Source organism: Stigmatopora argus, chromosome 11 (assembly GCF_051989625.1).
Source record: "Stigmatopora argus isolate UIUO_Sarg chromosome 11, RoL_Sarg_1.0, whole genome shotgun sequence".
Lineage (NCBI taxonomy): Eukaryota > Metazoa > Chordata > Actinopteri > Syngnathiformes > Syngnathidae > Stigmatopora > Stigmatopora argus.
The window spans coordinates 14921413-14943877 of record NC_135397.1 but is presented as its reverse complement, the minus strand read 5'-3'; the positions used below and the strand labels follow the sequence as shown (position 1 = coordinate 14943877).

Below are 22465 nucleotides of genomic sequence, written 5' to 3'. Positions count from 1 at the left end.
GCAGGTAATCTGCTAAAAACCCAACTGCAACTCAAACAGTCTAAGGATCATCCATAAATCACATGTTGATTCCCAGCTCACCTGAGTTCCCATAATTAGACAATTTGCAAAAGGCAGCACAATTCCAAGCTGAAAATTGCTGCGTTGCACATCCGGACAATCAATAGTCATCCTGCATAAGAAGCTCATAAAATCTCTGACTTTACCATGTTGATTTTCTTGCGCTTATGTCAGAGTTAGATTTACACTTATTGCTTTTTCTTCATCGTGGCAGTTTAGATCGAGTTATGAACTTAATCAATGATCCCCTGCTTGCTCTCTTGCATTGAGCCTTTTTATGCTTGTCTGAGGTCACCGGGTTTCATTGACCCGATAACGGCATAGAAATGGCACCAGGTGTTTGACGAGAGCAGTTGGAAAATATGTATAAATAAGTACTTGACAATCCGCTGCTGCTTAAACACATCATAAACCGAAGGTGGCATGAAATTAATTGCTTCCCGAACCGGTATCACTATTTCTCAACAGAGTCAGGCCCCAGTGTGATGGATGAGAGTGAATCTCAATCTTTCTGACCTCCATCAGAGAAAACCTAATGTGTTGCTTCACCTGCAAAATCAGTAGCAGTCATCACTTAGCATCGACTTCATCTGATGGGCTTTTGTTGTCTTATGCATACGACAAATGAATTGACAATTTGCACTGAATTTTCCACAATGAAGTGACAAACCATAGACAATTCTCTGATACTCTGGCCAAAAATGTCAAATCCAGCTCTTTTCTAAGCCCTAAGAACTATCTATGAAATGTACATCATGCTTGTTTTTGAGTGAGAGAAATAGGGTACATGTTTGGCGCATTGTTTGACAGCTAATGGCAGTACATGTGGAGACAACCAAGAACTCACTGGATGAAATACAGTAAGTACCCTTTATTCTTGATTGGTTGTAGATCGAAATAAAATTGTTCAAAATATCCCCACAATGAGTCATTACGTTATTGTGATGTTGGGATTTGTGTGTCCTCATGATCCTAAGACCTATTTTGTCTGGGGTCTTCTGCCCTTGGTAGGGTCACCCATAGCAAACTGGTCCAAGGTGAGGGACCAGACAAAGAATGACTCAGGAAACATTTAATGACGAATAACACAATTAAAGAATGGAAGCGGCTGATGGTGAGTGCCTGGTGGCTGGGCCTGCACCAAATAGCGGCTCAGAGTACCCACCCGTTTTGAAATCCTTGGATGAGCTGCTGCAGTGTGCCCCTCCTGGGGATTCCCTTGTTCTTGGTGGGCGACTTCAATGATCACGTGGGCAATAACAGTCAGACCTGGAGGGGCCTGATTAGGAATAACAGCCTCCCTGATCAGAACTCGAGCGGTGTTCTATTGTTGGACTTCTGCACTCATCGTGGATTGTCAATAACGACACGTGGATGTCCTGTCAGGCCTTTTTGGGGAGCGGTACTCCAAAGACAGCTGATGGGTACAAGCGGCTTTGGTGTTCTCTGAAGCAAAACCTGAAGATAGGAGGAGTTCGTAGTTTTCGAATTCAAGAGGAACATTGTGGTTTTTGTCCTGGCTGTGGAACAGTGGATCAGCTCTATGATACTAGGGGATCTTGGGGAGGAGGACATACTGTAACAGATTAGATTTTTGTTCTCTCAAATCTTTCTGGATATTTTTTTCATCCGCCCTCTCTCTCTCTCTCCCTCCCTCTCTCATTTTCTGAACCGCTTTATCCTCATTAGGGCCGCGGTGGGTGCAGGAGCCTATCCCAGCTGACTCCGGCCCAGAGGTGGGGGACACCCTGAATTGGTGGTCAGCCAATCGCAGGGCACAATGAGATGGTACTCGGACGTTTGGTCACCAGACGTTTGGTCGCCGGACGTTTGGTCGTCTAATCAGCCTTCATTCATTCTCTGAACTGCTTATTCTCACAAGGGTGGCAGGGGGTGCTTGAGCCTATCCCAGCTAACTGCGGGCATTAGCGTGGGTCACGCGCTAACCACTCAGGCGGTTGGATAAAATTGTATTAAGTTATTAGGTAAATAATCTATAATCAAATTTGGACACCTGCTGCTTATAGACAGGTCCGTGATAGTGTACTGTTTTGTACTAAAATAAGACTTGAACGGAAACTTTATTTTTTACGAATCTGTGCCCACTAAAAACTTGAGATTTCTATTAATATCACCTTCGTGGAAAAACAAGTATATATTTTTCTTTACAATTGCATTGACACAGCTATTAAAAATGGAAAACATTACACATTAATCACCAGAGGTTTTAAATATGAAAAAAGAATCGATAACTTGTCTCCTCTAACAAATGTTTTAGCAGACTGCTTTACTGTTGGAGCGAGTCCAGCCTCGTACTCTACCGACCTCCAGCATGCGCACATATGGCTTTACCTTACATCATGACTTCCATTAAGTCATTAAGGGCCTGGCCCAACCTGAGTCACTTAGTTAGTCACATTAAAGAGTTAATACTTTCTGTCTCTCCAATCCCACGGACAAACCAGCCGCTCCATGCTGCATAATTAGGAAAATTGCTCTTAGAGTATTAGTCTCATTTCTTCCATCTTGCTGCCACCAGAGCATACTGTAAGATCTCCCCCTTTAAAATCCAGCACCAGGGTCGGACAGTCACCATGTGCGAACTGGGGAAGTCAAACCATTGCTCAAAAATATTTTCTAAAATGCAGATGTGGTTGAAAACAAATTCTACATAGGCAGTGATGGATGTCCAGTACATTGGGACAGTATCAGCTGGCAGTGAGTGACCGCCACCAGCATTCCAATTTCAAATGGATTGGATTGGATTGGATGACTTTATTCATCCCGTATTCGGGAAATTTCATTGTGACAGTAGCAAGAAAAGGCATAGTTATAAGTTAGACAGTACAGTCAAAGGCCGCAGAACAACAAAGCAAAAGCAAAAAGCACAAAGTACAAAGCAAATCAAAGTCAATGGGATCATTAAGAATCGCCAAATCATTAAGACAGAAAAGCAGCAAAAACACAAAACGAGCTACGAGTTTCGGTAGCAAAAACGGATAGACTCAAAAAGACGTAAAGTTGGACAAAAACTGGATGTTCATTGACGGCACTTGTAGACAATGAGTTACTGTGATACTCCTTCTAGCATGTACACTTTGGAAACAAGAGGGCAGTATAATGTAGACGTTAAGACACACAAAGAAGTTTTACAATTAACTTGCAAAACTGCAAAAAAAAATTAAATTGGTTACCGGCAGCCCAGCGGGTGAATGGTTAGCACGTTGGCCTCACAGTTCTGGGTTCAAATCCAGGTCGGTCCACCTGTGTGGAGTTCGCATGTTCTCCCCGAGCCTGTGTGGATTTTCTCCAAGTACGTACTCCAGTTTCCTCCCACATTGCAAAGACATGCATGATAGGCTGATTGAAAACTCTAAATTGCCCCTAGGTATGAGTGTGAGGGTGAATGGTTGGCCGTCTCCTCGTGCCGTGCGATTGGCTGGCCACGAATTCAGGGTGTCCCTTGCCTCCGGCCCTAAGTCAGCTGGGATAGGCTCTAGCACCCCCCGTGACGCTTGTGAGGATCATTAGAAGGTACTGGGATAACAGGATTCACAAAAAAAACTAACTCTGTGAGACTGGGGGAACGACACAATTAGCATCATCACATTCTCTGTTGGGAAAGAATTGACTACACACTTCAATATGTTATATATAGTAATTCTGAATATATAAAATTACAATAATATTGACTTTAACCCAAGTATTGGCTACATGTGGCCAATGAGACCCTTGGGCCATACTTTGCCTACTCTTCCACTTGTGCCTTCTAATTGGCTTAATAATGGCCTTTTCCCCTTACAGATCTTTAACATATTAGCGGAGTCTTTTGATGGCGAAGCTATCATTTGAAACTTTTCTGGGGGGTATTAATGCATTATGGGAGGGGAAGGATAGGGAGAATGGGGGGCAGGCATACAATTTGGGAAGAATGAAGGATGGTGAGGCGATTGGGGCCCTGAGCTTTCATCTTGTCCCAGTCCTCCATCCTTTCCTCTACCGCACCGGCCCCCCACTTCTCTCGCTAAATTCAATTGAAAGCATATGGAGCCAGGGTCTGGATTGTACGCTGTGTCAGGTTGTCAGGGCATATTAGATGTCAGAAGGGAGGGGGTGGTGGCAAGAGACAAAGTTATGGACCATTTGGATGGCACAGCTGGCGAAGGAGAGTGACATGAACACCAAGCGACGAGGCGACAGCCCGTTTCTGGAGGGCTCAGTATGGTGCTGAGGTTTCATAACAGTGAATCTGAATACAAACCTAATAATCACGTAATTAACATCTGCATGTGGCAACGTAAATAACCCCCTCTTTGGGAAGGCCCCCTGTTCTTCATCTACCTACTCTCCTTGGAAAAGGAAGTTGCTTTGTCTCAAATTACAGAAAAAATAAAGAAAAAAATCATTAAGAAAAAAAATTCTTGATAATTTTGGATTTTCAAATAGGATTACAAATGAAATGACCTAAATATCCCTATTGCGGTAAGACAAATGCAAAAGAGACATTATTATTATGCAACTTTAGAAGCAAGCATAAGGGTAAAGTTTAGAAGTGCACTTTCCGAAAACTTTGCATTGGAAACAAAATCAACTCGTTGTTCGAAACTCAATCCCACCATCCATTACGTTTATTGGAAATTGAATCTTTATCTATTGTATCGCACTGCCTCACAGTTCTGGACAGGACAGGTCAATCACAAGTGGGTTCTGAACTTCTTGTTGTCCCCATATGGTTGATCGTCTCCTTGTGCCCTGCAATTGATTGGTGACCAATTCAGAATGAGCTCCACCTTCTGGCTGTAGTTGGCTGGGATAGGCTCCAGCACCCCCACGGTTACATACACATCACTATAACAAAGCATAGCTAAGCTATTAGCCGAGTTTGTAAGGCGGGCGTAGGCCTGAGAGCCCAAGTTCATTAATATGTGTATTTTTTCTTAAATGTTGGTGTTGCAGAAGTCTCTGATGGAGTAGTGTTACCTTTGCCTTAATTGGCGCAGGCAAGTGGGATCAAGTCCTGATCAGAAACAGTGTGTGTATGACAGCAAATGGTTGTTTATCTCAATGTGGGACCTATTATTGACTGATGACCAGTTCAGAGTGTAGTCCACCTTTCCAAAGATGTCAGCTAAGATAGGCTTCTACCATGTCCAACCATAACCACCATCAAGAGCCCACTTAACCTCTAGTGTGATGTTGGGATGGAGATTCAAGTTTAACTATTAGCAGTTATACGGTGTCATTGTAGGTTTCATTAGCACGCCTGGTAATTGACAGAAACATTAACAGGTCATTAACACATAGGCTTAGACTTATATTTGAACCTTTTAATGAGGCCATCAGTCAAATTTAATAGATTAGTTATCATTGGTAATGTGCCAGGTGTCTTTGCTTGTCCCTGCAGGTCATCATAAGGAAAATCACAGCAGTGCTTTTGCCTAGGGGTGCTCAAATAAAGAAGTCAATGAGGATGTACATGAAGAGACAAGGGGGAATTGAATGTCTGTGTACATGTCCCTAACTTTTTCAGTACCAATGACAAGAAAACACGTTAACCTAAATCCGAACACTGAGGTCCAATGAACTAAATACAAATTAATTCAGTCCCACCCTCTGAAAAACACCAAAAACAGGATATTACAATGGAAAACATATTTTCATTGGTTCTAATTCACCATCTACTAACAGAGTAACAAATAACTATCTAGTGGTTATGATGTTCAATACTAAAATGAGACATTATTCAGTACAACGCGGAGTGCGTGGAGGGGAGAGAGACAGAGAGGGAGAGAGAGAGAAAGAAAGGGAGAGAGAGGGGGGGGGGAGAGAGAGAGGGAGAGAGAGAGAGAAAGAAAAGGAGAGAGAGAGGGGGGAGAGAGAGGGAGAGAGAGGGAGAGAGAGGGAGAGAGGGAGAGAGAGGGAGAGAGAGGGAGAGAGAGGGAGAGAGAGGGAGAGAGAGGGAGAGAGAGGGAGAGAGAGGGAGAGAGAGGGATGGAGAGGCTGAGGGATAGAGGGAGAAGAGAGAGAGAGAGAGAGAGAGAGAGAGAGAGAGAGAGAGAGAGAGAGAGAGAGAGAGGGAGAGAGCGAGAGAGCGAGAGAAGGAGAGAGGGAGAGAGAGAGGGAGAGAGCGGGAGAGAGAGAGGGAGAGAGGGATAGAGAGAGGGAGAGCGAGAGAGGGAGAGAGAGAGGGAGAGAGCGAGAGAGAGACTTTTTGGACGACAACGCGCTCGTGACATAACATAAACATAAATTTAACTTAAATTAACTTAGATTACGATACAGAAACACTTCAAAATAAGTTTTAATCTTACCTTACACTAAACTTAATTCTAATTTTGTTTTCATTTTATTACTTTTCTTCTTCCGGCTCGTTTTGCCTCGTTTTCACCTTCACTTTAAGCCTAAGGTTTTAAAGGAACCTATAAAGGGTTGTTTGCTTTTGTCTCCCCTTCAAAATATTACGAAAATGACGCACACAAATGTCCTTTACAATAGGATAACGCATGACTACTTGCCAACTTGTCCAGGCGGGCCAGCGCCGTCACCCGTACACCACTCTGATGTTTTTCGATTATTCAATGCTTAATATCGATTGTCACCATGCGCCTTTTCTTTGCTCTACCCTTCATTGCACCTTCTTGCTTTGGACCCATTGTTTTTCCCTCAATTCTGCACTGACTAGTAACGCAAAAAAACACGGAAAAATGCAATGATCTGCCCAGTGCTCATAGATATCTTTACACGAGGGAGATGTGGCGAGAAAGAAATCATTAGCAGCCTCTCGCCTCTCAGCCACCTGGCTGCTCGTATCTCAAAATTAGTCTCGTATCTCGAGGCAAATATTTGCTCAAAATTTTACTTGTATCTAAAATTTCTCATATCTTGGGGCACTCTTATGTCAAGGTATTACTGTATCTTAACTCATTGGCTATCTTTGACAGCACTACACATTTGGAAACTGGGAAAATAGTGGTCCAATTTAGACTGTCCCATTTTTATATTCGTTCCTCTTACACAAAATAGCAACACAGATAAACTACTTCTTTGATAGGAAGTATGGGAGGGGTGGTTTTGTACAGGCAAATTTATTAACTGATTTGGACCTTTCCTTTTTAATATCAGGACTTCTAATTTTGGGCATCAACATAGGTACTAAAAGACTAAAAAAAAGGAGTGGCCACATTTCCATGCAGCCAACTCTTTTCTTTTGGCAGTAACCCACTTATGCAAGGACAGGTGAAGCTTTGTTCAAACCGAACATCAATTCCTATTTTTTTACTCATTAGTGAAATATCTGATATGTGCAGATCCAGATGTTTTCAAATCTGACCTAGGCCTATTTTTTGTGTGGATAAAAATTGAAAATTTATTCAATGTCTCTAAAATATGAACACTCATCCCTACACATCCAGTCTATATGTCATCAACAAGTAAAATACATCACTATTGTTCAACAAAACAAACAGGCACAAAAAAAATCTTTTTTATTTTGTTTATACCGCACATGAAGCTTTCAGTTGAAAAACAATGCTGTCAAAAAAAATTGCCAAAAAATAACTCCCGACGGCCATATTTACTTCTGTCATAACTGCGACACGTGAGAACTATGAGTGTAACGACACAGATGCATTCCCTTCACACTGTGAGTGGCATATGTTTGTGCAACTTTAACAGCTACACAAAAATACCAGAATTAACAAAAAATCCAACTGGGCATCACACTCGGCAGTGTAAACGTAGCCTAAATATCACTGTCTGTTTGGCACTGAGGGAATTTTGGGGGGTGTATTCCTTAGTGTTTGCTTTTTTTCTTCAAACATAAAAATGTAATTCATTCCTTGATCCGTTCGTTTGTTCGTCTGTCCGTTCTTTCATCCATTCATTCATTCATTCATTCATCCGTTCGTTTGTTCGTTCAATCATTCGTTCGTTCGTTCGTTCGTTCGTTCGTTCGTTCTTTCGTTCATTCGTTCATTCGTTCATTCGTTCATTCGTTCAATCGTCCATTCGTTCATTTTTTCATTCTTTCATTCATTTTCTGAACCGCTTATCCTCACAAGGGTAGCAGGGGGTGCTGGAGCCTATCCGAGCTAACTACGGGCACCAAGTGGCGGACACCACAAACCAGTGGTCAGCAAATAGTAGGGCACAAGGAGACAGACAACCATTCACATTGACCGGAGAGAACATGCAAACTCCAACCTGGGATCGAACCTTCGACCCCAGAACTGTGAGGCCGACACACTAACCACTATTAACTAACCGCTATTAAAATTTGACCATAAGGTATTTTTTTGCTCTTTGGAGTGAGGGGGAAACTCATTTCTTTATCAGCGTAGACAGCCTTTTCTTGGCAGTAGAATAGAGATTTCGCAAATTGTTTCTAGTTTGTGTGGTCCAGCCGAATGAGGAAATGACAAAATTTATATCAAGATGTTCTAAGGGCCTAATGACGTTACACTGCGAAAGGAATATGTCAATTGAAATACAACCCTATATACCTTACTTCAAGTAAAAGGAAAGTCCAAATCACTAAAGTAACAAAATGTTGACCTTGACCTGGCCTACATGCCTGCGTGAAAGGGGCTTAGCCCTTTTAAATCCTGGAAATACACAGGTCAAAATGGCCTTTCTATGAGAAAATATTTTTACACACAGTAGCAACACAGTAAAAAGTTGTATTTTACACAATATGCACAAGGTGCAAATTCTGAGGGGAAATGTATTTTCCAGGAATTTTCATCTATATTAAATAGTAAAATATATGTGTTTCCTAATCTTCTTGCTACGGAAGAAACCCCACTTTCACCCCCTCCACAGGATCCCTCTTAGCTGGAGCCTTCAGTGGTTTACACCAGGCCATGAATGACGGAACACAATTAATCTCCCGGAATACCTCCTCGACTGGCCTCCAACGTCTGATTGATGGCAGTCGGCGCGTCAGAGCCGCTCCAAAACTCGGGTTTCAGGATACGCGGGCGACTTTCAGAAGCGAGCGATGGCAGTCGGCGAGTAGGCCTATGCGTCTGATGTGAAAAGCAGGTATCCCTCCAAGCCACATGTCTCACGCTTTCTAACATTTCCACCCGAGTTCTGCTGCCTGGTGGCTTGATGGATGATATTTTGCAGCTCAGGAGCACATTGTTTTCTTTAGCACAGCAGGCTATTCTGTTTGCAGAGGTCTGGCCCGTGAAATATGGGGAAAATCCATCAGCGGGCTCCCTTAAAGCCTCCCAGATTGATAACCACGACCGTCTGATCCCCTAAGTCCAGCACACTGAGAGAAAACCAAGCTGAATAAATCTGCTTCACCGCTAATAGATGATGAAATTCAGCATGTCGTCCAAATTCCGAGGTTGATATGTTGGTGTTAGCAAGCAGAGAGAGTGCTGCAACAAAGTGGAGACTGCAGACTGCTAAAACGACATTTCATGGCATGTGACATTTCTATCCACATAAGTTTAGGGACAAATACAATCATGTGCAAAAGTAGTGTTTTTACAAAAGCTTGACAAAGATTCCAATTCGAATTATGATTAATTACGATTCCTTTATTTGCAATTTAACTTAGAGTTAACGCGTTAACTTGGCCAGCCTTACACTTTTACATTTTGTGTCAACAATCTTAACTACTTGGCTGCCACTGCAGCTAGGTGGAGACAGTCGACGCAATGTTAAGAAAAGTTGCATTAAAACGTGTTGCTGCACAAAAAGGTAGCTGAACTTGTGACCTTCCCCTTGGGTCCTGGGTTGGGAGGCCCAGCAGGATCTTGAAGGGGTGGGGTGGGGGGGGTTCCGCTATCACAGTGCTGATCCACACCATACATGCCCTCTCAGCCTCTCTCAGAAAGCACGTAGAAGCACAAAGTGTACTTACCACACAAGCTGATGGTTGATTTGTATTTTCATTCCTGTTGTTTTTCCCTGTAAATTAGAGGATACAACCAAATGTTACATGCTGAAAGAAACATGTAGAAGAAATGGAAAAAATAAACTAGTGAACATTTTATTGTATCACAACTGATACTGCGGCCCGGCAGCTTGAGTGGTGAGTCCGTCGGCTTCACAGCTCTGGGGTCCTGGGTTAAAATCCACCTCGGTCCTCCTGAGTGGAGTTTCCATGTTCTCCTGGGGCCTGCGTGGGTTTTCTTTGGGTTATATAATAATTTAGTTTTTTTTTTTAATTGTGATTGTAATATTATATAGAAATGTATGTACTACAATATTACAATCACAATTTAAAAACCTTAATAAATAAATACCTAAAGGTAATAACATTTTATGCATGATGTCAAATGAAATGCTACAATTTTTAGACAACTTCAACAATTCTACATGTACATATAGTCTAAATTTGAATGAAAATCAATAAAACTAGACGTAAAAATAGAATATCATTTAAAAGAGAGGGAGAGAGAGAGAGAGAGAGAGAGAGGAGAGAGAGAGAGAGAGAGAGAGAGAGAGAGAGAGAGAGGAGCGAGGAGAGAGGAGAGAGAGAGAGAGAGAGAGAGAGAGAGAGAGAGAGAGAGAGAGAGAGGAGCAAGAGAGAGAGAGAGAGAGAGAGAGAGAGAGAGAGAGAGAGAGAGAGAGAGAGAGAGAGAGAGAGAGAGAGAGAGTCAGAGAGTCAGAGAGACAGAGAGAGAGAACATAATATTATCCTCATAACTGCACTATTTTTTCTGTATCTCTCATATTAGATCTTCATAGCTACAACTCAAAATATGAGTTTGGATACCTACAACCCCACTTCTATTAAAGGCGTATCGTCGATCAGCTGGTGCAAGAGTGGGTAGACATTTATTTTAGTTGAGAGCAAATGAAGTCATAAAGGTAATATTGTCATCAAACATCAATTATTAGATTGTAGTGTGGCTGTATCGTTGTGGAAATAACTGACACGAGAGACTTGTGGACATTTGTACATTATGAGGAGAGATATGAGATGTATGAGCAGAGATGCTTAGAAACAATTGGTTTTGAAAGGAAGGAACATTTGTCAAACACAAACCTTGGAGGCAGCAATATATTGTATCATACTGATCCACTTATATTGTTCATTAAATCATCTAGTTAACATAGGTAATAATATTTTACTGAGCGCTTTTTAGTAAGTCAAAAAAGGATAGAACTTATTAAGTATTCATATTAATTTTGTATTTTTTAAATTCTTATTTTTACATGAGAAAAATTTAATAAGTCATCCTCGCACTCATTTTCCCATTTATAATTTAATATGTCACGCTTAAATCTTAGGAATTATCATAACATTTACTACAATGGGTCTTATTACTTGTCTTTCTTTCCTTTTAAGAACGTGAGTTTAGGTTTAGTTTTCACTTGTTCCAATTTTGTGTATTTTTTATCCACTGAGTAAAAAGTTAGTCACTAGTTTTAATTATTATGAATTCAACTGCCTCTATTCTTTACATGAATCTTCTAAAACAATGTGACAAATCATCAATGGCCTCGTATGTCACACAGCAGTTCCATTTGAGCATCTACAGCGTGGATGATAATAATTAAGAACCTGAATTAATTACCAGCATACATAATGGAACAAGTTGAATAATTGGGGGATGATTGAAAGTTATAATAATTATGATTGTGTAATTAATGGGACATTTCATGTGACCCGAATAGTTCAACGTGGTGAATAAAAAGCCCTTTTTAATCGCAACAAAATGTGACAATTGTCAAATTATGTGCATCAGCGTGCACGTACATTTTGTCTTTTTAAAGCTTTATTGTTAATATATATTCATTCATTTATTTTCTGAACCACTTCATTCTCATTAGGGTCGCGGGGGTGCTGGAGCCTATCCCAGCTGACTTCAGGCCAGAGGCAGGGGACAATCTGAATCGGTGGACAACTGATCGCAGGGCATGAGGAGACAGACAACCCCGCACACACTCATACCTAGGGGCAATTTAGAGCGTCCAATCAACCTTACATGCATGTTTTTGGAACGTAGGAGGAAACCAGAGTACCCAGAGAAAACCCACACAGAACATGTAAACTCCACCCAGGTGGACCAACCTGGATTTGAACCGAGGACCCCGTAGCTGTGAGGCCGACGTGCTAACCACTCGCGCCGGCGGGTCACCCTTGTTAATATATATATTTTTTTAAATACGCAAAACTTATTTTGCTGCTGAGTGCTTTAAGTTTCTTTCTGCTTATTTTTTGTGTCATGCTGCAAAATCGTGCAAACATAAGAAAGAAAGAAAGAAAGAAAGAAAGAGTGAAGAGAAGAAGTGGGTGGGTGATCAGAGAATGGGGTCTTCTAGTCTTGGAATGAGAAAATGGTTGTCAAGGTGTCAGCACCCCCTGCTGGTTTTGGCGGATGGACTGGATCCTCATTTTCATTCATCTTCCAAGCCACTTATCCTCACAAGGGTTGCGGGGGTGCTGGGAATCCCATTTTACTATGGGTATTAGGTGGGGTAACCATTGAATCACTTGCCAGCCAATCACAAGGCACATTTGAAATAAATTGTATTGTTTTTAGGGGACACGTTGAAAGAGTGGTTAGCATCTCCGCTTCATTGCTCTGAGATCGAGGGTACAAACCCCGGTAGGTTCCTATCTTCCTGTGTGGAGTTTGTATGCTTTCCCCGTGCCTGCGTGGGTTTCTTCCAGGTACTCCGGTTTCCTCCCACATCTCGAAAACATGCATGGTAGGCTGGTTGAAAACTCTACCAAGTGTGAGTGTGAAAGGTTGTTTGTCTCATTGTCCCCTGCGATTAGCTAGAAACTAACTCAGTCCCAGTCCCACTATTGGCTGGGATAGGCTCCAGCACCCCCGTGACTCTTGTGAGGATAAGTGGAACGGAAAATGAACTAATGAATCTATTGTTTCTATTTGTGGAATTCCAACACGAATTGAACAATTTCCCTGTTTGATCAGTGTTTTTCCTGTTGAATGACAATAGACCATTGATTGGATTTGAAATTAGGAGGAAAATTAATATCATTGCCATAGAACCATTGACAATGTTGATGATTCTTCAACTTTCATATGGAAAAATTGTGTAAAATTATGAACCAATAACAACAATTTACATTCAAGAAAAAAAATTCTTATTTGCTGTATTGATATTCTTTCTATATGTTCATATTCATACTCATTCTATGATATTTGTGCTACTTATATTGCTATATGTTTCTTGATATTATTATCCTGCTTCTATTTCCATCATACTACTACTATGACTAATACTAATTCTTAATTTGAGATCAGATTAGATTAGATTAAACTTTATTCATCCGGTACTCAGGAAATTCACTTTGGTGCAGTAGCAAGAAGGTGATTGTGTTGATAATTTTCATATGTAAGAATTGATGAATGTTATATATATTTTGTAATTACATTTTCAAATGTTACAATGTAAAATTAATTCAACTTTTTATTCATTTGGATTTGCATTCATATTATTTAATGAACAATTATTTATACAATAAAGGCATTTGTTGTTATATATATGGTCAATTTAGAGAGAATAGATGATGAGTTAAAATTCTCAATGATTAGTAGATGAAATTGGAAAAGGAATAGATGGATGCAGACAGACAGATATAGAACCATATTAGAATCCAACATATATCTATGTCACTGCTAATAATAAAAAAAATCAAACAGCAACATTTGTGTGTAAAAATAAAATGCTTTCAAAAAGCCACTAGAAGCTGATTTGCATACAAACCTACTCATTAAATTTAATGGTAACAGGTGCCAATTTAGCCACATGAAGGCGTCCAATCAACGGCAGACGTCACCGACACGACTGACACATGGCCCTGACCCGGCCCAGGCGCCTCAGAAGGCTGACACTGCCGGGAGTCGGGTGGAGGGGTTGGTACACGGCATGCCATCGTTATCCCAGAAAGGGCCGCTCTCGCTGGGTTATCAGCCTTCTGTCGCACCCCCACCCACCCACACACACACGTACGGCCTCCAGCATGAAGGCTGTTGTTTCATTATCGCGGTGCTTCACGAAGCAGCGCCATCATTATCCATCAGGCTTAATGAGACTATCCTGCCTGCCGTAAAGGTCAGGCAATTACTGCTGCTGCAGTTTTTCCGCCTCTGACACAGGCACACATGCACACACATTGACAATGGTTGCCTTCAACTCGTTCAGTCTTAGCATGTCCCACTTCAAACTGACGTCTACCGCCGTCAATGGTCCAGCATTATATTCAGAATGTTAGATTTTTGATTTCTAACAGGTGCATTTTTCAGTATTCGAAAGGAACAAAAGGGCCCTATATATGGCGTGCCTGTAATTGGATAAAGCTTTGATTGCCTTTGAACTATTACCTAATGCTCATTAGCAATATGATACAGTAAAACCTTTGTTATTTGTGGATAATTTGCCCTTCTGCTTATTTAAGAGTCTTTCTGTATTGTTATTTTGAGACCTGAAGATGGAAGAGAAGCAGGGATGCTCAGTTCTTCAGGCTGTTGTGAGGAGAATTCATACTTTTGCAGGTACTGTAAATGTGACTCTGTGGCGCAATGGTAGCGCGTCTGACTCCAGATCAGAAGGTTGTGTGTTCAAATCACATCAGGGTCAATTTAATTCAAGATTCCGCAGTATTTGTGTTGTTTAAGCAAAACCATTCATGTTGAAAAAGGTCAGGGTGGACATTTTCAACTCTGCTCTGTCACTTCTATATTTGAAAATATTGAAAGTATTTTGGTCAGGGATCATCTCTATTATTAACTTTTTGACAGTTCTGATCAAATGTATAAATATTCAAATGACTAATGTTGAGAATTTTTGTAACAGTAATTATTATTGTTTTATGTATACACTATTTTGTCCTATTTTAATGTGAACGTATACTATTAATTCCATCAAAGAAATTGACTGATGTTTTTATTTTGTTTTTTGCATTACAAATGCAGTAAATCACATTGTATAATATATCCTATGTGTTATCCCTCTGTTTTAGCGCGTTGGCCTCACAGCTCTCGGGTCCTGGGTTCAAATCCTGGTCATGTCCACCTGTGTCTCACCGGGCCTGTGTGGGTTTCCTCCGGGTACTCCAGTTTCCTTCCACATTCCAAAAACAATCATGGTAGGCTGATTGGACACTCTAGATTGCCCCTAGTTATGGGTGAGTGTGCATGGTTGTCCATCTCCTTGTGCCCTGCGATCGGCTGGCCACTGATTCAGGGTGTCCCCCGCCTCTGGCACGGAGTCAGCTGGGATAGGCTCCAGCACCCCCCGTGACCCTAATAAGGATAAAGCGGTTCAGAAAATGAGATGAGATGAGACTATTATTCCTTCATTCATTTATCTTCCATACCTCCCATCCTCAAAAGGGTTGCGGGGATTGCCAGCTGTCTTGGTGCGAAAGGCAGACAACACCGTGAACCGGTCGCCAGTTAGTCATCAGGCACACAGAGAGACAAACAACCACCCGCACTCCCAATCAAACAGCCACCAGCGGGAATCGAGCCCACGCTTGCCCGCACCGAAGTCAGGCAAGTGAACTTCTACACCACGAGGCGGCTCAGGTATTATTATGCTATTTTTAATGTTTTAATTATTGATCATTGTTCTATTTAAAGTAATTTAAGATTTTATAAAATTCTCAAATTTAGACATATATAAATTTCAGATTTTCATTTTAGCCGTTTCTTCACACACACACACACCGCCCCACCTATTTTTTTTTTTACACCTGTGATTTTTAGTGTGGTGTGGCTAATACACATAAAAATATTGTAAAATTTAGGCCTGAAATAAGAGACGGTGATTATAGAATGTATTCAATTTAATTGTGTAATTTACGGGGCGGCTCGGTGATCGAGTGGTAGCGCGTCGGCCTCACAGTTCTGGGGTCGAGGGTTTGATCTCAGGTGCGTCCTTCCTGTGTAGAGTTTGCACATTCTCCCCAGGCTTGCAAGGGTTTTCTCCAGGTACTCCGCTTTCCCCCCATATCCCCAAAACATGCATGTTAGCTGGTTGAAGACTCTAAATTGCCCTTAGGTCTGAGTTTGAGCGTGAATGGTTATCTGACTCCACGTGAGCTGCGATTGGTTCACCACCAGTTCCCGCCTGGTGCCCGAAGTCAGCTTGAATAGGTTCCAGCACCCCTCCCGACCATTGTGAGGATTGGTGGTTCAGAAAATGAATGAATGAGTAACACACCCTTAAAGTAGTAATAGTACATAATAATGCTGGATTTTCTGATGTGTAGCCAACACAAATGGCTGTGCTTAAATGATGCAAACAATAGCTGACACTCAAATCACCCTGATGTGATTTCAACTCACAACGGGAATCACATGCGCTCACATTCTTATCTGAACTCAGATATACTACCCTTGCTCAAAAAAAAACTAAACTAAATTCTGTAGGTATTGGCAGACATGAGTAAGTAAGTAAACATGCTGCCATTTTAGTTGGTTAATTCAGTATGAAGTTCACATGATCCTAGCTGAGATGTTACAGCGATCAATGAGTAATCACAACAGCAGATTTTAAGAATGCATTCGTACAGGAAGACGCTGTCTGCAGGAGGTAATTTTAAACAAGTGAAAATTCCATAGTTTCCGAAATCAAATGTTTAAAAGGTTGCATTTACCATGAATAAAATAGTTTATTCCTTCATTTTTGGTGTATGGGATTGTTATTTTAACAATTCAGTCTTTTGTGTCATCCTCTATATTATTTTTTTAAAACATTTTTACAGTTAATTTCCTCTTACTTACTTTTATTATTTATTATTACTATCATTATTATTATTATTATACCATACAAATAACTCGTCTTCAAGGAGACAGCTTTAAAAAAAATTATAAAGGAGCAAAAAAGAAAAAGATGAAGCAGCTCGAGGCGACGGCAAGACCGCTTTTTATGCGCCGGAGCAGCACGGTTACTGTGTTTTAACGGCAGGATTAATGAGGTGGCAAAAGTGGCCGTAAATCCATGACATAACCATTGAACATACTTGGCGGGACAATTAAGATAACACGAAAGGAAATGGCGATGGCAAGCGCACACGGTCACCCGGGCATGGCTCCGTCATTGGTGGCAACCAGTCAATTTAAAGGCTAAAGGGTTTTTAAAAATAAAAATTTGCAACACGTAAAAGTTTGAAGGTTCACTGCCCTCCAATAGTAGACTTACAACATCAGAAGTACTAATCGATCAGATTTATGTTGAAGTGAGTTGAGGAGGCTTCAAAATATTCCAACACCAAAAATAAATGTTTTAATGGGTGCCGTTAAAGCCCTTTTGAGGTCAGTACTGGGGTCAGAGGCCATCAGTAGTGGCTTCCATCGATTACAGAAAATGAACGCAGCAAATGCTCAACTTCATTTAAACTGATCCCCTCATGTCAGCATCATCGATAAAGACAAATTTAAATATTCTTGTTATTTGGCACTGTGAGGCTTTCAGAAAGATGAAATATATATACATATATATATATATATATACATACATATATACATATATATACATACATATATACATATATATATACATATATATATATATATACACACATATATATACATATATATACATACATATATATATATATATACATACATACACATATATATATATGTATGTATATATATATATATATATATATATATATATATATATATATATATATATATATATATATATATATACTATATATACGGGCCAATAAAGAGAGCATTGCCCCACCTCTTAATGACCACACCCGCGGCAGGGGTGTGCACGTAAAAGTAAAACAAAAAGCCTAATGAGAGCATGAATAACGACATGTAATGAAGATGAAAAGTGTAACGCCAGCATCTAATGATGATACATGACACGGCCGCACTAATTAGCAACCTGCCCTGCAATTATTAGCTCATAAAATATCAACTCTGTGTACACTTTTCACACACAATGATAATGCTCATTGCCTTTTAATATGTTTGTTGAGTTTTGTTTCTCTTGTGTTATTATGCTGTTGTTCGGTCTAACCTTAAAATAAATGTAGATGTTTGGGATTTCCTTGAGGAACTCCACTGACAATGGTGTTTCATTTTTAAAGTAGTATTATATGAATCTATCTATGACTTAAAACATCAAAAGAAAATATACATTGTCACCAATTTAAAATAATTGCCTGTCATCTTTTACAAAGGTAATTAAAAATAGATATAGTATATTCATCTTAATATTGGTTGAAAATAAAAAATTTATAACAATTTAAATGTGCAAAGGTAGAACAAAAATTTGTTGGCGGTGATTAATGATAGTTACTAAGCCTGAATGTGGAAATGCTGTCAACCAATAAAAATAAAGCAGCACTGTGTCACAATAAGATAAGGATTCCACTTTCTTATCCATGTACTGCAGGCACTTTATATCCTTGATGAGCAACTGTGTTATTCCCTTTCTTTGTGTGAACGAGCAAATGCTTCGAATTTAATTGTAATACTAAGCGAAATTATGCACACTGATAAAAAGGTAATAAAAATCATTATGACTCTTCACTGTAAAGAAACAACTTTACTAAACACAACTGGAACATTTGGGTATGTGGCTTTAAATTACAAAACATTGTCATATACTACGCGTGTGTGTGTGTGTGTGTGTGTGTTTGGGTGGTGATTGTCTTGCAATCCCTGAATGACACCTGTCAGCTTGTTGATTAACGAGGCTCTCTGGCCTTCAATCACCCCCATCTTCAGTGCCACACCTGTCACTCACAGAAGAAGCATGCATCTTGCCCGGCCCCTTGTCAGGTCACTATGTGGTGTGTTTCTGTGGGGGTTTAAAGCATATGTGCAATGTGAGGGTGTTAAAAATAACACCAGTCTTAACAACAAGAGCAAAACATAAAAGACAAGAACACGCTCAGATAATTAAAAATGCATCTTTTTTGCCCCTCAACAGTCATAATTTGCTGAGAAGTGTAAAAAAAAGGCGCTTGCAACATTGTATGTATCCGTGTGTTGTGTGAGAACAGATGGAGATTGCCAGCTACCCATTCGCAACAACCCCATTGTCCCACCACCAATCAGGTGCCACCACATGGGTGCGTTCCAAACGGGAGAACCGCAAGTTTAATTAGGGAATGTTAGCAAAAAAAGGGACATTCATCATTCATTAAGGTTCATGTCAATGCTGCACAGATGAAAAGAGAATCGGAATAGGTGAAACTTAGGGGTGGCGGGCTTATTTGGTTATACTGTGATCCTTCTTTGTGGCTTCACTACATTGCGGCTTTTTTCAGAAAAAAATAGTTCATTAAAATGTAGAAATCCACGCTGAAACTCACAAGCAGAAGCCACTCCCCTGTCTTCCTCTTGGCACTAGGAAAATGGTGCAAGGCATAAGAAGGTCAAAGTCACTCAACTAAGATATAAAAATGGCGAAAATAGAGCTTTGTGAGTGGCCGGGAGCCTGTGTGAGGGTGGATTTTCATCAGAATTGCGAGCCCTTGCGACCATACGTTGTGGCGCTTATTTGAAAATAAAGTTTGCTCGGCAAATAGGACGGTAGAGAGCACCAGCGGTCGATTTTTTGGGGCGAGAAATGCAAGCCCCGGGTGACGCTGCAGTGAATGGAATCGGCCTTGTCTGAAAACAGACCCGCGGTGGAAGGTGTGATTCCATACGCGGGACGGGTAGTTGGCTGACGGCCGCGTCGGCCGGCGATCCGGTGGTGCATGCCGGCGGCGAGCGAGATGTCCCGCACCCGGCCGGAATAGGCAGTAACAAGTTTTTTGGGAAGCGGCTTCCTCCCCGGCCATTTTTATTCAAATACTAACTCAACGTGAAGATCATCATCATGTGTGGGAAAGCTGCTGCCTGGCTTGATGGTAAAGCCAGCTTTAATCAACAAGTTCGACCATCCTCATGCTTTAAAAAACAAGAACAAATTATGTTTTGACTGATTCATTCAGAGCAGACAATGTTGTTGTTTTTAGGTCATTTTGTTACTTGACATGTTTCCATCCCACCCTTAGTTAGGCGAGTACAGCAATCCCTCGAATATCACAGACAATGGACCCACGGCCTCAAGAAGACAAAGAACTTGGACTAAAACTCCCATTAGCCTGTTTTTGGGGATTTATATCAAGCGGAGAGGAACTATTTTCACTGAGTACAGTATTTAAACTATTTATATTTCTATATTCTATATAGAATATATTAAGATATTAATGCATTGCAGTCTTTTGATAAGCTTATAGCTGTAATATTTAATAAATACACACTTTTTGATCATTGTACTTGTTTACTTGTATTTATGTATAGGCACGAAAACATGCATTGTGATAGTGATAATGGGGGTGATCCCACATGGCGTTTTTTTTGTTTATCGCGGCCATGACTGGTCTACATTACCCGCGATATTCGAGGGATTGCTGTATTAGGTATCAACCTCCGAACAGCAAAAAGGCCTTCCATGATAGTGAAAACCTCCATTAGGCTTGTTATTGCGCTGCAATTAACAAAAATCAATATGTAACAGCAGAGCTCTGTTTATTGCAAATAAACCATTCCACCCCAGTCCTGTGGGAGGCGATAAAGGTTGCGGATTCCACCTGAATAGATGAAAAGAAGCATAGTTGCTATCAATTTCGTTTAGAGAACAATGTAAAAATCATTGGAATGAGCCAGGCAGTGTATCTGTCCCGCCTATCGCTCGCTGAAGTAGAAGGAAAATGATCCCCGCTAAATAATTTATCAAGATAAATGATAATGGCTGCCATTTTTTATGTTGTGCACAACCCTTAATGAGTGCCATCAATTAGCTCCTATGCAGCTTGACAGAAGATAGAGGAGAATCAGAACATGAAGAACCCCTTAATACAGTTTCGTCATCTTTTTTTTAAATATAGCAAGTGAGTTTTTAACCCCACAATAAATGTGAGTTAACTTTTTCTCTTTCGTATTAAGAGTGCTACAAGGCCTTCAATGTTATCAGTAACAAATGTGCGTATTCTCTAGAGTACAGTAATTGTAGATGGCTCACACTTCATCCAATTGTCCCTTTATCGCTGTCACACATCAAATATGGAGGCCAGAGGGGGGGTAGGCGTGGCAGCGCAGTTTGCCTGATTGAAACCTGGCAACGGCAACAAACAGCTGCTTCAAACAAAAGACATCTGCATACTGCACATTTGTTTTTCATAAATTAACTGCCGCAAACTGCCAAAAATCTGGCCCTCGGAGCCTCAATCGACTCGAGAGCCAGCATGTAAAGTTTATAAGCTGGGGGGTTGCAAATGAGCATGTGAAGGGGAGACAAGGTAAAGTGTGACTCAGGAGGGCTTTATTATTATGTGATGAGTTCTGAGTGCTTGGAGGAGCAAAGGCAACTTTTTTTTTATCAACATCAAAAATATGTGCTTGTGTTGTCTTATTAGCTTGCAGCAGAGCCATTCTACTTAAAATTCCTATTCCCTATTAGGGATGGCAACTCCTTGAAAATAAAACCTGTGACATTGATTCCATCATGTTTGAATGTGTTATTAATCGTTAATTTTCGGAGGATCAATATTTTTATAGTTTAACTGCACCCTATCAATTAAGTTCTGACGAGTGGTCTTGTCGCTATTGTGATCTTTTCCTAACAAACAGAGCAAAAAATGATGGGCATGACACAGTTTTCGCGCACATGCAACATTGGATAATTCATAGATCATCAATGAACCTTTGGAGTGAATTTGATGCATTGAATGTAAAAGGACTGATTTAAATTGCATTTCCCACATTTTCAGGTTTTAATTTGTTAAACACGTGTTTTTTAAGCATGAGGATGCTCGAATTTGTAGATTGGGGCTTTTTAATGGCAACTGACACTAACCTCAATTTATTGTGAAAAAGTATGCACTGGTATAGAGTTGATGGTTGTCAGGTGCACTATCGAACATACCATCACAAAACCAGTGCATAAGTTAATTTTTAAAATGTTGAATATAACCCACGTATTTCTTCTGCCTGACTTCCATGCAGGCTGTATGGGTTCAATTCCCACTGTGAGCTTGATTGTTTGTTCATTTCATTGTGCCCTGTGATTGGCAGGCCAACAATTCAGCGTGCCCCCCGCTTGCTGCCCGTAGTTTGCTGGGATAGGCTCCAGTAGCCCAGGCGACCCTTGTGAGGACAAGCGGTTCAGAAAATGAAAATGAACGAAAAATATAACCCAACCACCTGATGTTCTAGTTGTTCTTCCACCTGACTTCAGTGCAGGCCTTCTGGGTTCGATTCCCACTTGGTAGTCATGTGTGAGCATGATTGTTTGTCCAAGACCAGGGAGAACATGCAAACTCCACACAGTGAGGACCTGGGATCAAACCCTCAACCCCAGAACTGTGAGGCTGGCATGCTAACCTCTCATCCACCGGGCCTGAATGGTGGCTTGTGTTGCAAAAAAATAATTAAATCACTGT

At 40.7% G+C, this 22465-nt stretch overlaps 1 long non-coding RNA gene and 1 other non-coding gene across 4 annotated transcripts in view; one reads left to right on the top strand and one right to left on the bottom strand.

The window, feature by feature from the left end:
* Nucleotides 1-1445: 1445 nt before the first annotated feature.
* The window catches only part of LOC144085039 (uncharacterized), a 48461-nt gene continuing 27441 nt past the window's right edge, over nucleotides 1446-22465 (bottom strand). For 2 of the 3 annotated variants that reach the window (XR_013303995.1, XR_013303994.1), the window contains exon 5: nucleotides 18620-18828. This is a non-coding gene — a long non-coding RNA (uncharacterized LOC144085039). Of the gene's footprint in view, nucleotides 1519-9937; nucleotides 9985-18619; nucleotides 18829-22465 lie in introns of those variants that run through there. The other variant, XR_013303996.1, reaches the window with a different exon arrangement.
* On the top strand, nucleotides 14566-14637 carry trnaw-cca (transfer RNA tryptophan (anticodon CCA)). The gene has a single exon. It is a non-coding gene; the product is annotated as a tRNA-Trp (tRNA).